The 15,166-nt window shown below is 34.9% G+C and overlaps 1 protein-coding gene across 2 annotated transcripts in view; it reads right to left on the bottom strand.

Annotated features, from left to right (window-relative positions):
• Positions 1 to 15,166, bottom strand: part of LOC136863739 (uncharacterized) — a 357,445-nt gene that overhangs the window by 98,541 nt on the left and 243,738 nt on the right. The window lies entirely within an intron of this gene.

The following is a 15,166-nucleotide window of genomic DNA, read 5'->3' as shown; positions in this document are numbered from 1 at the left end:
TGATTTATTATAACAGAACTCATTAAGAATTCATTTAAAAAAGAGAAATTCAGAATCACAAGAGTTACCAGCCCAACTTAAGATTAGAAACAGGAAATTCTTTCCACAAGAATTATGCAACTCCTCAATAGTTGAGAACAAACAGGATTCAACAGAAATGAGATTATCCATGGGAATTAACTGGTACACTTGGAAATTTACAGGTGCAGATTTAGGCACATTACTCAACTACCAATTAGGAAAATGCCAATGAACGGTAGATATGTCAAATGAGGAAATTTATTAAAGAATCCTTTTTGTTATTGGAAACTAGTTCACTGCATTACCAATACAGTTTACCCAATGTCAGATCAACAGGGAGAGTGCAAGCATGAGATTGACAGACTGAAAGAAACTGGCCTCAAGTTACAGTCCCAGAATGAAGGTTACTTCACCTCAGAATTCTTGAGCATGTATAAATTTGCTTCCATTTCCTCTTAAGAAAATAGAATAATAACAGCAGGCCTTCCAAGTATAGTTTTAAATGGCAAATTAATAAACTTAAGATCACTATATAACCCTGACCATCTGAGCAGTGTTTGGCATTCCTACAGATTAGAAGCATCAGGATGCTTTAAAGTTGTATTACAGGAGTTCAACCGACTCATACTAATTACAAAGACTTGTCAAAAATGCTGAAAAAAAGTTTCTTTTAAACCATTTAAATATGTGGGAAATTCAGCAGTAAAGTTATTTTCATTTGCTAAATTATTGCTAATCAATTAATGAATATTCAAGATAAACTTAAATATTATATCTATGTAGTCCGCCTGTTCAATACAATATATAATTTATACATGTTTCGTCGCCTAAGGGACATCAGCTAATAATAAATTAACATTAATATATCAGAAATACAGAAAAATTATTAAAATTGGAAAGACACATTAAAATTTTTTGATATATGGTTATGACATTTAAAATAAGATCTTCAAAATTGTGTTAAAACTGTAGGTCATAAGACAGATAAAACAGTTAAATTATACACATTTCTCTTGTTTATATTCTTGGGAAATACCAGTTATGCTTATAAAATCTTGAAACAGTTGTTGTAAATAGCACACTTTATTTGTGTCTCTTGATGAAAGTTTTCTTGAAAATCAATAAGTATTGCTTAGATGGTATAATAAATTTGAATGTATCAGAATTTAAAGTTAACTCGGGGCCGTGATGGTAATGTTCTGTGTGGTAATGGATATAATTTTCTCTGAAATAAAATTAAAAAATAATATAAGTGTAAGTAACGTGAAATGGAAGACTAAATATACCGTAATGTAATAAAATTGTATTACTTGCTCATTATTGGCCCCGATGTGCGGAGAAGGACTCTCTTCTACTGAGGTACGTGTGGATGTACTTTAAAACAAGTACTCGTAGTTGCTAACCTGAGCGGGGAGTGTGGAGGGGAAGTAGGACAGTGTGTCCTAAGGTGAACAACCTGAGGAAAACCGAGTATGTGACGTGTTAGTCCGACATTTCTTCCTAACTTTCGCTTGTAATAGTTCTTCATATAAAATGTTATACTTCTCAGAAAGCTCATTGATATAATTTGTTGGATTGTTCCTCTGGTCCAGATAAATGTAGATTTCCTCACATATGTTTAATAAATGGCCTTTATTTGCATTTTTCAGTATTTTAAGGTCATTATGTTTTAAACATGTGATTGGAGTCTCATGTGTTCGCTCATGGCCAAGTATCTGTTATATTTCTTGGCTCTGGTGTGTTCCTGATATCTTATAAAGAAGTTCTTACTTGTTTGTCCTATGTAACTTTATAAACAACTAGCACATTTCGGTTTATAAACACCCGAATTTTGGAATTTATTATTATTATTATTATTATTATTATTGATATGAGTGTTATAAAATAATTGAGTTTGTGTTAGTCCTAAAAGCAGCAGGAACCGGGCGAGTTGGCCGTGCGCGTAGAAGCGCGCGGCTGTGAGCTTGCATCCGGGAGATAGTAGGTTCGAATCCCACTATCGGCAGCCCTGAAGATGGTTTTCCGTGGTTTCCCATTTTCACACCAGGCAAATGCTGGGGCTGTACCTTAATTAAGGCCACGGCCGCTTCCTTCCAACTCCTAGGCCTTTCCTATCCCATCGTCGCCATAAGACCTATCTGTGTCGGTGCGACGTAAAGCCCCTAGCAAAAAAAAAAAAAAAAAAAAAAAAAAAATAGCAGCAGTTCTTAAATTACATCTTTTGAATAGATTCGTAATACTACATATTTTATTGCTATTATATGTAAATAGGCAAATTTCTTATTCTCTTCTTTTCGTTCTTGTATTAACATTGTCATAGGCTTATTTTTTACTTTATTTATTATCCTGTTTACAAACTCTTTATTATAGCCATTCTTAAAATGGTACATAGTATTACTGTAATTCCTTTTTTTTTTAAATCCTGGGTTGAAAGCGGAAAAGCTCTATATCATACTAAAGAAGCCGGCTCTTTTATGAGCTCCCGGGTTTAAAGAATCATTTTTGATCATGTTGACACTATGCGTTGGTTTTCTGAAGATGTTAAAGGAAAGGTTTTGATTATTTCTAGTAATTTTCAAGTCTAAATAATTTAAAATGTTATTTACTTCAGAATCAAGTCTGAATTTGATATATGGATCAAGGGAGTTGGTTTAAAAAGGTTTGGCCATTAGTAATTCTTTCATCTAGTATTACAAAGGTGTCTACAAATCTAGACGAATGGTACAAACCATCAAGTTTGTTGATAATTTTAGTCTTTTCCATGTGATAAATATAAATTTCGGCTAGGATGCCTGATGCTGGGGCACCCATCGGAAGACCTTTTTGTTGGTAGATTTTGTTGTTAAACAAAATAGTTATTGTTTAAGACAACATCTAGGATGATTAAAAATTCACTTATTTCTTGTTAGCTCAAGTAGCTAATTCTCTGTAATAATGTTGGTTTCTTTAGTGGAATACTAGGATACATATTTTTAATATCATACGAGTGTATTGTGTGATTGGAATTTAATTCTGAATTTTTGGTAGCGTTACAGAATTAGACAGAGTTCTTTAAAGATTTATTGTTATGAAATTTGAAATCTGTTTGAGGAAATTTATGTACATATTGTGAAATTTTATATGTTGGGCTAGTCCTGTAATTAATAATAGGTCTGACGGGTGCCCGAGGTTTATGTATTTTTGGCATTGCTCTAGCAGTAGGAAGCCTCGGATTCATATTAAGCAGCTTCTTAGATTCTTGTTCATTCATCAGAGATTTGTTTTTCAAAATTTGTTTTAACTTTTTTGGAGTACATTATTGGGATCTTTTTAAACTATTGTAATATTGCTTTCTGTGAAGAATATTTCAGTTTTTTCAACATATTGAGTTTTGTCCATAATGACTAACATTACCTTTATCAGCTTTTGTAATTATAAGATTATCCTGAATATTTTGCTTCAGTTCTTTTAATTGTCTATTATTAGTGTGTTTATGTTCAATTTTGCTATCAGGATTGACTAAAATATCGTCCCTTGATAGCCAAAAGGGCCAACGTTACATTTTTTGCGAAATTGAGTTATTGATATATTCGTATTTAGCTATGTGAAATGCACATTCTGGCAAAGGGGCAGACGTTTTAGTCCCATAATAAGCCGAAAAACACAAAATCAAAGTATGAGCCAAGGGCGAACGTTCTCCAGACGTTACCGTCATAAGGGCCAACGTCCTATCTTTCCAATACATATAGCCTGTTTTACGAACGTAAATTGGGTACATTATATCCTTAGTTGGAGCTTTGTTACAATTACAGATAATGTAATTTACAATGTATCATAACGTATGTACCCGTATTATGCTTCAGAGTCAGCTAGAGGTACAGTTTACCGTGTTTTGTTTGTAATATTCATGTTAACATCATCTCTCTATAACACAATCTCATACTGAGATATCTCGTGGACTGTCGTATTTGTGTCGAATAGTAACAGTCAGAGGAGAAATAATTCCATCCCACATCAGTCTACAAATAAGTCATCCATAAGAACATTTGTAGGTAAGGTAATAAACATTTATTTTATATCAAAGTATGCAACTTAACATTGTGCCTTGCTTCTAGGTCAAGCCATGTAAGAATCTTGTGAGGTTATGTTATATTAATATTTTCATTATTGTACGTTTTAGATGTTACTGTGTACAGTTAATTACAGAGTGAAGTTAGATTGTACTTTATAAATAATGTTTAGGCTTAGCCACACTTCAAGAGATTGGATTTCTATTGTTTTTCAATATTTATTTCATAATTACGAATAAGTTTACACGAAGTTTGCAAAGTCTTTTACTTGATTTTAAAATAACAGAAAACTTCGAAATAGTGATTTTGAACCTTGTGCAGGCTGTAAATAAATCATGCCTTTTTTCAGTGACTACGAACTGTACCACTATGTCAGCACGGTCTCGTCGTATTGGTGGTGGTGATTATTGTTTTAAGAGGAAGTACAACTGGGCAACCATCCTCTCTCGTCGTATTGTTCAACTCTCATGACAAATATTTGAAGGAGCCATTAATTTCTGCATTAAAGAGAGTACGTCTCCAGAATCACAAAATCAGCCATTGGTAAATAGTGAAATTGTTGATCTTGTTGATCCTGATGAAGTAAGTTCAAATCTATCTGAATTTGAGCAGTTCGAGGAAGCTTATAATGAACGAATTGGAGAACGTGCAACTACAGGTCCACAAAATGATCAATTTAGCATTAGTGACATTAGTTTTGAGCCTGTGGAAATGGGTACAAATATAAGTGATCGTGAACTGGACCGTTTCGTGTCTACTAATAATGACATTCAAACAATCAGTGTGTTTGCAACAGAAGCAGATTGTATGATAACCTTGAACTCGACCTTTAAAAAGTCTTCAGTCAACAACACTCAGGAAATTTCTTCAGCTGCAATTATTGTAGGAACACAGGGCAGTATACAAAATTATGCCCACAGTGGTAATGCTCAAGGGTGCGTAAATATTGTTAGTGATAGTGAGTGCGTAGGGAAAACGGGAACGCGAAAACAAAGGCCATTTTCTGCAAAATTGAACAATAAAATAGCTAGAAGGGAGGAAAGGGAGTACACAAATTCAAAAGGTTTTCAGAAAAATAAGAGGAGTTTGGGAAAAAACTCATGCTTTGGACGAAAGTGCACTAAATCTGTTAGCTGTCACTTATTCACAGAGAATGATAGGAAACTGATTTTCGAATCATATTGGCAGCTGGGTTCCCTTGAACAGCAACATGATTTTTTGTTGTCTAATATGCCTAATGCCAGGGCATTCCTTCATCCCTGCCGATTCAATGCATTCCACAAGTGAATCTAACTACGGAAGGAAACCGATATGGGCTCCCAGTGAGTGGTCCACAAGTATTCGTACTGCCCGAACACAGCCTGCTCCATATGAGGTAAAAGTGCTGACATACAACGATTTCTATAGCTGGAAAGAATTTGTTGGTGATATTTCCATGATGAGACCAGATGGGACTAAGGTAATATTGAGGAATGCAAGAAAGGTTGTATTTTCTAAGGACTCATGTAAGGTATTAGTAAAATGCTCACTGCAACTTAATGATAGTATAGAAACTGAAATCTAGCAAAAATCTAAGAGATCACCCTGAGCTGCTCTAGTAAAACCTCGATTTCTTTATACTTTACAATAAGGAACTTCCAGTATCTTCAGCCAAATACAAGGATTTGCATAACTAGTGCACATCAGGTGTTATTCATCCTTGTTACCATGATGAACACCTCAGTCTGAAGCCCATGCCTAATGTACCAGCCACACTGTTAGAAACAAATGAAGAGGATGTCTGAGTTGAAATTCTACTTCATTTAATAAGTACTCGAGTATTTTGGATTTATTTCAAGTAATGAAGTTTAAATTTCTAACTAGAACATCCCGAACTTTTGGTTTTTTATTACCCCATAGTATTAGAACGCTGCTAACATGTTTGATCATTTGTTATGTGTAGTTTATTTTTATGGCTGTAAGGTAATTTTGAAATGATTAAATACTATAAACACATTGATGGGATTTGATTACCCAATTTCCATTTAATTTGTGTGCAGTTCTACTTCTTTTAATGATAATTACTTGAGATTGGGGTTCAGCACTGCAAAATTGACATCCAAATATTTGCTGCCAAAAGGGCCAATGTCCGATAAAGTTACCTACAAAGGGGCCAAGGTATTAATTCCAATATGGAGGCTTACTGGCAAAAGGGCGAACGTTGCAGTTTTAACATGTATTTTATATCTATTTCAGTTATAACCAATAATAACAGAAAAAAATTGTATCAACATAAACAGAAACGTTGCACGCTTTATATGAACTATCATTATTTACCTGAAGATAAACCAACATTTCCTGAAACGTTTTTTGCTTCTCCTGAAAAATTAACAAAATGTAACGTTGGCCCTTTTGGCTATCAAGGGACGATATCTTTTAGTTTCTTTTTGATTTCATATCATGTTTCTTCTTGTTGATCTAATGGTAAGTTTTGTATTGAGTGTTCTATTTCTGAAACTGTATCTTAATTTATTAGAGTGGGGCCAATTATATTTGGGTCTGTTACTAAGTATAGCTGCTCCTGTTGTACTGAAGGATATATCAGATAAATTCTTGATGGGTGGATGGAATTGCGTTTCTATTATGTCCTCCCTTGGTTTTGGGGAAATATCTGCAGAGCAAGATCAAGATTGGCAAAATTGGTAAAGATATAACCTTTTTAAAACAATGTTTAACTCACAATCTCACCCCCAACTTCTTGAGACGTGGGAAGATGAAAATCAAAAAACCTGAAAGACTTCTTAAAACTCAAAAACTAATGAAATTTGGATAAAGTGAAATCAAATTTCTCTACAAGGAAAAAGCTCATTTAAACTCAAAAGCTTTATGAGGCACACCTCAAAGCCCCATTATCATTGGGCCCCGATTGAATGGGACTTACCAAAAACATTTAAACATTAAACTCAACCTTATTTTGAATTTAAAACGAAGTAATTTGGATAAGAAATTAAGAGCATTATTTAAACAATGTGAAGGCTCTCCCGATATCTCCCTGAAACCAAGGGAGGACATAATAGAAACGCAATTCCATCCACCCATCAAGAATTTCTGATATATCCTTCAGTACAACAGGAGCAGCTATACTTAGTAACGGACCCAAATATAATTGGCCCCACTCTAATAAATTAAAAGATACAGTTTCAGAAATAGAACACTCAATACAAAACTTACCCTTAGATCAACAAGAAGAAACACTAAATGAAATCAAAAAGAAACTAAAAGATATTTTAGTCAATCCTGATAGCAAAATTTAACATAAACACACTAATAGACAATTAAAAGAACTGAAGCAAAATATTCAGGATAATAATCTTATAATTACAAAAGCCGATAAAGGTAATATTAGTCATTATGGACAAAACTCAATATGTTGAAAAAACTGAACTATTCTTCACAGAAAGCAATATTACAATAGTTTAAAAAGATCCCAATAATGTACTCCAAAAAAGTTAAAACAAATTTTGAAAAACAAATCTCTGATGAATGAACAAGAATCTAAGAAGCTGCTTAATATGAATCCAAGGCTTCCTACTGCTAGAGCAATGCCAAAAATACATAAACGTGGGGCACCCATCAGACCTATTATTAATTACAGGACTAGCCCAACATAAAATTTCACAATATGTACATAAATTTCCTCAAACAGATTTCAAATTTCATACCAATAAATCTTTAAAGAACTCTGTCGAATTCTGTAATGCTACCAAAAATTTAGAATTAAATTCCAATCATACAATACACTCGTATGATATTAAAAATATGTATCCTAGTATTCCAATAAAAGAAACCATGAACATTATTAAAGAGAATTTGATCCAATTTAGCCAATTGAGCCAACAAGAAATAAGTGAATTTTAATCGTCCTAGATTTTGTCTTAGACAATAACTATTTTATGTTTAACAACAAAATCTACCAACAAAAAGGTCTTCCAATGGGTGCCCCAGCATCAGGCATCCTAGCCGAAATTTATATTTATCACATGGAAAAAACTAAAATTATCGACAAACTTGATGGTTTGTACCATTGGTCTAGATTTGTAGACGACACCTTTGTAATACTAGATGAAGGAATTACTAATGGCCAGACTTTTTTAAACCAACTTAACTCCCTTGATCCATATATCAAGTTCAGACTTGATTCTGAAGTAAATAACATTTTAAATTATGTAGACTTGAAAATTACTAGAAATAATCAAAACCTTTCCTTTAACATCTTCAGAAAACCAACGCATAGTGTCAACATGATCAAAATTGATTCTCTACACCCGGGATTTCATAAAAGAGCCAGCTTCCTTAGTATGATTTAGAGCTTTTAATATTTTTGCTTACCGGGTGAGTTGGCCGTGCGCGTAGAGGCGCGCGGCTGTGAGCTTGCATCCGGGAGATAGTAGGTTCGAATCCCACTATCGGCAGCCCTGAAAATGGTTTTCCGTGGTTTCCCATTTTCACACCAGGCAAATGCTGGGGCTGTACCTTAATTAAGGACACGGCTGCTTCCTTCCAACTCCTTGTCCTTTCCTATCCCATCGTCGCCATAAGACCTATCTGTGTCGGTGTGACATAAAGCCCCTAGCAAAAAATATTTTGCTTTCAACCCAGGATTTAGAAAAAGAAAGTAATACTATATACCATTTAGCATACAAGAATGGCTATAATAAAGAGTTTGTAAACAGGATTAAAAATAAAGTAAAAAATAAGCCTATGACTACGTTAATACAAGAACGAAAAGAAATTTGCCTATTTACATATGATAGCAGTAAAATATATAGTATTACGAATCTATTCAAAAGACGTAATTTAAGAACCCCTTTTAGGACTAACACAAACTTGAAATTATTTTATAACACTCGTATCAATAATAATAATAATAATAATATAATAATAATAAATAATTCCAAAATTCAGGTGTTTATGAACTGAAATGTGCTAGTTGTTTAAAAAGTTGCATAGGACAAACAAGGAGGAACTTCTTTATAAGATATCAGAAACACACCAGAGCCAAGAAATACAACAGATACTTGGCCATGAGCGAACACATGACAGACTCCAATCACATGTTTACAAACATAGATAATGACCTTAAAATACTGAAAAACGTAAATAAAGGCCATTTATTAAACATATGTGAAGAAATCTATATTTATCTGGACCAGAGGAACAATCCAACAAATTATATCAATGAGCTTTCTGAGAAGTATAACATTTTATATGAAGAACTATTAAAAGCGCAAGTTAGGAAGAAACGTCTGACTAACACATCACATACTCTGTGACACTCAGGTTGTTCACCTTAGGACACACTGTCCTACTTCCCCTCCACACTCCCCGCTCAGGTTAGCAACTACGAGTACTTGTTTTAAAGTACATCCACACTTACCTCAGTAGAAGCGAGTCCTTCTCCGCACATCGGGGCCAATAACGAGTAAGTAATACAATTTTGTTACATTACGGTATATTTATTTAGTCTTCCATTTCACGTTACTTACACTTATATTATTTTTTAATTTTATTTCAGAAAAAATTATATCCATTACCACATAGAACGTTACCATCACGGCGCCAAGTTAACTTTAAATTCTGATACATTCAAATTTATTATACCATCTAAGGAATACTTATTGATTTTCAACAAAACTTTCATCAAGAGACACAAATAAAGTGTGCTATTTACAACAAATGTTTTAAGATTTTATAAGCATAACTGGTATTTCCCAAGAATATAAACAAGAGAAATGTGTACAATTTAACTGTTTTATCTGTCTTATGACCTACAATTTTAACACAATTTTGAAGATCTTATTTTAAATGTCATAACCATATATCAAAAAATTTTAATGTGTCTTTCCAATTTTAATAATTTTTCTGTATTTCTGATATATTAATGTTAATTTATTATTAGCTGATGATGTCCCTTAGGGGACGAAACATGTATAACATATATAAATTATATATTGTATTGAACAGGCAGACTAGTCATAATATTTTAGTTTATCTTGAATATTCATGAATTGATTATAGTCAATACAGGATTAGTATTACTTGAAATGAAGCTGTTAAAGCTCATCACTTGTAATTATTGCTATGTAATTGATGCCAACACTAGAAGAATTTCAAAAATATCCCATAAGATGTGTATGTTATCTACAAGTCAATCTTGGTGATGACCAGGAATTGATTAAATTACCATTGATAAACTGTCAAACATACACACCAGGTTTAGTGTAAGACAGCAATATTAAACTACTATCACCTAGGACTCATTCATTCAACATACAATTACACATTTTAATAAACAGTTATCCAGAACTGATCCATACTGATACTGTACAGTATTAATACTGAACTTTCTTAATTGCACTTTTGACAACTCCAAACCAACTATATCTGAACTGTATCCCCCACTGAATTTTATTGCAGTAGGTTGAGTAGGTTCTTATGTGTATCTATTTCTGGCGAAGTTTATACAATTTTGGTCTTACATCTTTATTACCACAATATATCCATATAGTTAAGTTACTGTTCCAGAGGTCTCCAATTAATACAAACCTACCTGGATGTTTCCTGAACATACTGCGAACACATGAAAAATTGTTTACAAGTTGTAAAGATAACATAATTGTAACACACAAGCATACATTAGGTAAAAATGTAGAAAGGTGTTATCTTTTTTTACCCACTGAGAAAAAAAAAATCCAACTTCAGTGCATTTAAGACAAATCTTAAGTTTAGCAGTCTTCAGTCAAAAAGCAGAATAGAGTTTGGTACATGGTATGTGTGGCTGAAGAAAAATAGCAACATTCACAAACCCAAGCAAAACTAGGGAAAAAATTATAAACTACAAAACAAACACAATCAAACCAAACACCATTCTCCTATTCAAAGAAAGGATGTTCAATACACAAACACACAACCACCTAATTTTTCAATAGGTGAAATTTATACTGGCAACACAAGAGAATAAAAAACCTATCTCTCCAATCCTGGTTGAGTCAGCAAGTCTTGATCCATTTACATTCCGTTCCACGTCAAGAGCCCAGCAGCTCTTGTCCTGTGTCATGTTGCAGTGTTTCTTGCCAAGGCTGCTTTCTCATTATCGTGACCTACCTCACTGTAGAAGACTTGCCGATTCACCCTTATTTCTTTACTTTACCGAGTCTCTTGTCTGCCTTTCTCTTTACTTTTAACTCGCTACTTAGGTACTCAATATTGACAATGCAAGATATTACATTGTCCTACTTATTTAATTTCATGGCGAACTGTCTCATTAGCCCACTTACACAACCACTTCTTTTAGCCACTTTTAATTCTTAAATGAAAATCAACTCAGATTCCCTACCCTAAATGACTTTAGACAGCCACTTTTAATTTTTTTTTTACAGCACATGAATACCAATTCAGATTTCCTACCCTATTCCATTCTTTAATCATCCACCCAATTATTTTCTGCTCATAACTCTTAGTACCTCTTGCTGCCTTACACTCAAAAATTTCACTCACTTTTTCCGTTTATATCAGCCTAACACGTGCATATCCTCATTCATTTCTCCACACAATATACATAGCGAATTATCTTTATTTCTGATCCACCCCTTGCTTTTGTACAAGCCCAACATCCACCACAGTAAACCTCACTGTTCTATCCACATTACCAATATTAATCCTTGTTACTTGGCTTGCCTTGTTAAGTATGCTTAGGGATGCTCTTTTCCTGCATTCCTCCATCTGTCGTTGCATCTATATCCTTAATCCTCCTTAAAATCTTTCTCCTACTGCTGTTACCCCTTTTATTCCAAACTACATGTCATATGTATCCCATGACCAACCTTTCCACATACTTTGTAATCTTCGACAGCCAGCTCCCAGCAATTTTACTTTTCAGCTGTTGCTGGTAGGCCAATTGTAAAACTATACCTCCCTCCCTTCTCTAAACACATCCAATAGTTAAGTACCCTCATCACACTTTCAACTTCTATATACTACCCACAAATTAATATCGCTGCTGCATTTGCATTACACTGCAGGAGTCCCATTAAGGTCCTACTAAATTTACAAATCTGATTTAGCATGGCTTTTCCTTCCTCTAGACTCGATAGTTCGGCTCCATATATTACTCTGCTCGCACTAATGACTTAGCTAATGACTAATGAGTTAGCTGGAAAATTTATAACGGACGATTTATATTGGTATTATAAATTTACTCATTCGGGACAAATATTTCAGACTCCCTATGGAAATCAACATCCACATCAACTATTGACTAACACCATCCTTTGAATACTATACTTGATACCCAGGTACCTGGTCTCCAAAATTTTTACCACAGAGCCACTGCCCTCTTCCATTTTACCCTCTTAATTTGATCCTCCCAACCCCCTTTTTTGTTTAAAAGCACTCTTAGATATTTGATCTTATCTACCTCTTCAATCATCTCCCCCTGGACCACTAATTTCCTCTTCTTTCTTGCCTTGTTCTTTCGGACTGCCATCAGCTTCGATTTATTACAGTTAATTTTTAGGGACCACATCCTAGCATTATCGTAGACCGCCTTTAAAATTCTATATAACCACCCTGTTAAGGTTATTACATCATCGGCAAAAATCAATCCTGGGATCTCATTTACCACCGGCGATGCCCAGTTATTCCATGACCTTGCAAAATGTCATTTATGACTAGAAATAACGACTGTCACAATGTTCTTCTATCCTTTCTGAATCTACCCTGAAAATTGACAGTATCTACTGCTTCTGCCCAGTCCCTCAGTCTGTGACAGTACACCTGTATAAATCTTGCTCAAGGAGTCCAGTAAGGTTATACCTCTATAGTTATTTGGGAGGTTCCTCTCCCTTCTTTTTGTAAATTGGGCATATAATACCCATTTGCCATTCTTTTGGAAACCTGCCACCCTCAAAAATCTTCTTGAACAGTTTTACTATGCCCTCATCTGCCTGTTTACCTATTTCTTTCCAAAACAAGTTATTTATACCCTTGCTTCCACCCACCGACTTACCCGCAAGTTTTCATATCACCCCGAATACTACTACTATCGATATTTCTTTATCAAGCTCATATCTGTATATTCACACCTCTCCATTAAGACCTTTTCTCCTCCCTCTATGTTTCCTTCCTTCCTTCCTAACAATTCTCAGAAGTAGTCCACCCATTGATCGTAGTCTACTCTATCACCACTCTTCCCCCCTTATTAATTATATTAACTTGCGTTATACCCTTTCAGGTTGCTTCATCTTGCACTCCCTATTTACTGACTACTAGTTCTCTCATCCACAACTTCAAGCAATTTTAAGCTTTTTATTATTTTCTTAATTTCCAAAACTTTTCTTTCTGCACTTCCACTGTTTTTTTAAAATCTTTTAGAGACTTCATAACCATTTTACTTTTTTTCCTTACACTCTTTGTTGTACCACCCTTCTTCCCCTCCTGTCTTTCTTCTGCATCTACCTGGGCTACCCTCTTAATTGGGTATTCAATTAATTCCAGCGCCCTGTCCACACTCAAGGCTGCCATCCACACTCAATTGCAGTTAATTTTCTATGATGGCATCAACATCCCATTTTACATTATCTGACCATTTATATTTGATAATCTACCCTTCTCAACACTCCTCTTATTTTCTCCTTTTCCTCTAATTTTCATCACCCAAACCAGGGCATAGTGGGATTCAATCCAGTCTCCTATTTCAATCCTCTTAATTCTCCCTAACATGTCTTCCAAGCTAATTAAAACACTTCCACCCTGTGACTTAACATACACCAACTTCCCTTTCCTATTCACTTCCCACGAACCATTCAAAATATAAAATTTGCCTGCTGTACATAATTTAATCCATAACTATTTCTTTATGTTTGCTATGTCTTCCTCCCATCATCCTCTCTGAATGAGAATATAAATGGTCTGTTATTGGACATTATAAATTTTCCAGCTAAATCATTCCTGGTTGCCAGCGTTTTGCCCCCATGTTGGTACCTAGCACACGCATGAAGATGCACGGCTAGTGCATACCGTGGAGGCCACTGTAGGCTACTTGGAGCCACCGGCAGTGTCAATATTGAAAAAATTTACTCATTCTGGACAAATATTTGAGGTTCCCTATGGGAATCAACATCTATATCATTTTTTGAATGGCAACAAATATCACCTATCCTAACGTTCCAATCACCAAATAGCACTATTCCAGCTTCTATTTCCTGACTTTGAAATTTGTTTCCAGTAATAAATCCTAAAAAGAATTTCACTAGCGTATGTGGAGCTCTTGGGGTGACAGTATAGAAAATCCATGCATACCTTCCTTCCTCTCCCTTTCTCGCTCCGCATATTAAACCTGACCCAGACCACCTCTCCCATCTCATTCCCAACATCTTCAATTAACTCTAATTTCTTCCTTTATTAAAACAATACCACCCAGCAACATCCACTTTGTCCTTTCTTTTAGATTTGTACTTGACCACAAACCCCCTCTATGTTAACACGTTCCCTGTTTCTAACCATGTCTAAGAGCGCCACAATATCGAAGCTTTCTACTAATTTTTTTTACTTCATTACATACCTTACTTAATCCTTCAATATAAACAAATCCTATCTTCCAGTCTAGTTAAAACCTAGCCTCCCCTGCATCTCCATTTCCTCCCTTATTCTTACTCCCCTCTGCCACATCACTTCATTTACTTCTCATTATTATGGCCCTCTCACTTTCTACTTCTATTCCTTCTTTTTTGGAAATTTTGAGATGCTCTTTGCCCTCCTTATCCTCAACACCTTTAGTTTTCTTTCCCCACAGGTCCCTTAAACTCCTTCTCCCTTTGCTCAAGACCTCTCTTCCTTTTATTTCTTCCCACGTACCTTCACCTTTACCATGCATGTGCACACAGATGACTGGTCTTTCAGATTCTTGAGTTTCTCCTTCCACCAACACCTGCTGAATCCTTGTTTCAGTTCCTGGGCTACACTGGACACCAACTTCTGCCCTGTGCTCTCCTCTTGCCTTGTCATGTCATGTCCCTCTGTTCGCACTGTGGCCTGTCTGTTACCTTGCCTTGTCACCA

Source organism: Anabrus simplex, chromosome 2 (assembly GCF_040414725.1).
Source record: "Anabrus simplex isolate iqAnaSimp1 chromosome 2, ASM4041472v1, whole genome shotgun sequence".
Lineage (NCBI taxonomy): Eukaryota > Metazoa > Arthropoda > Insecta > Orthoptera > Tettigoniidae > Anabrus > Anabrus simplex.
This window is presented reverse-complemented; position numbering and strand designations above follow the sequence as displayed.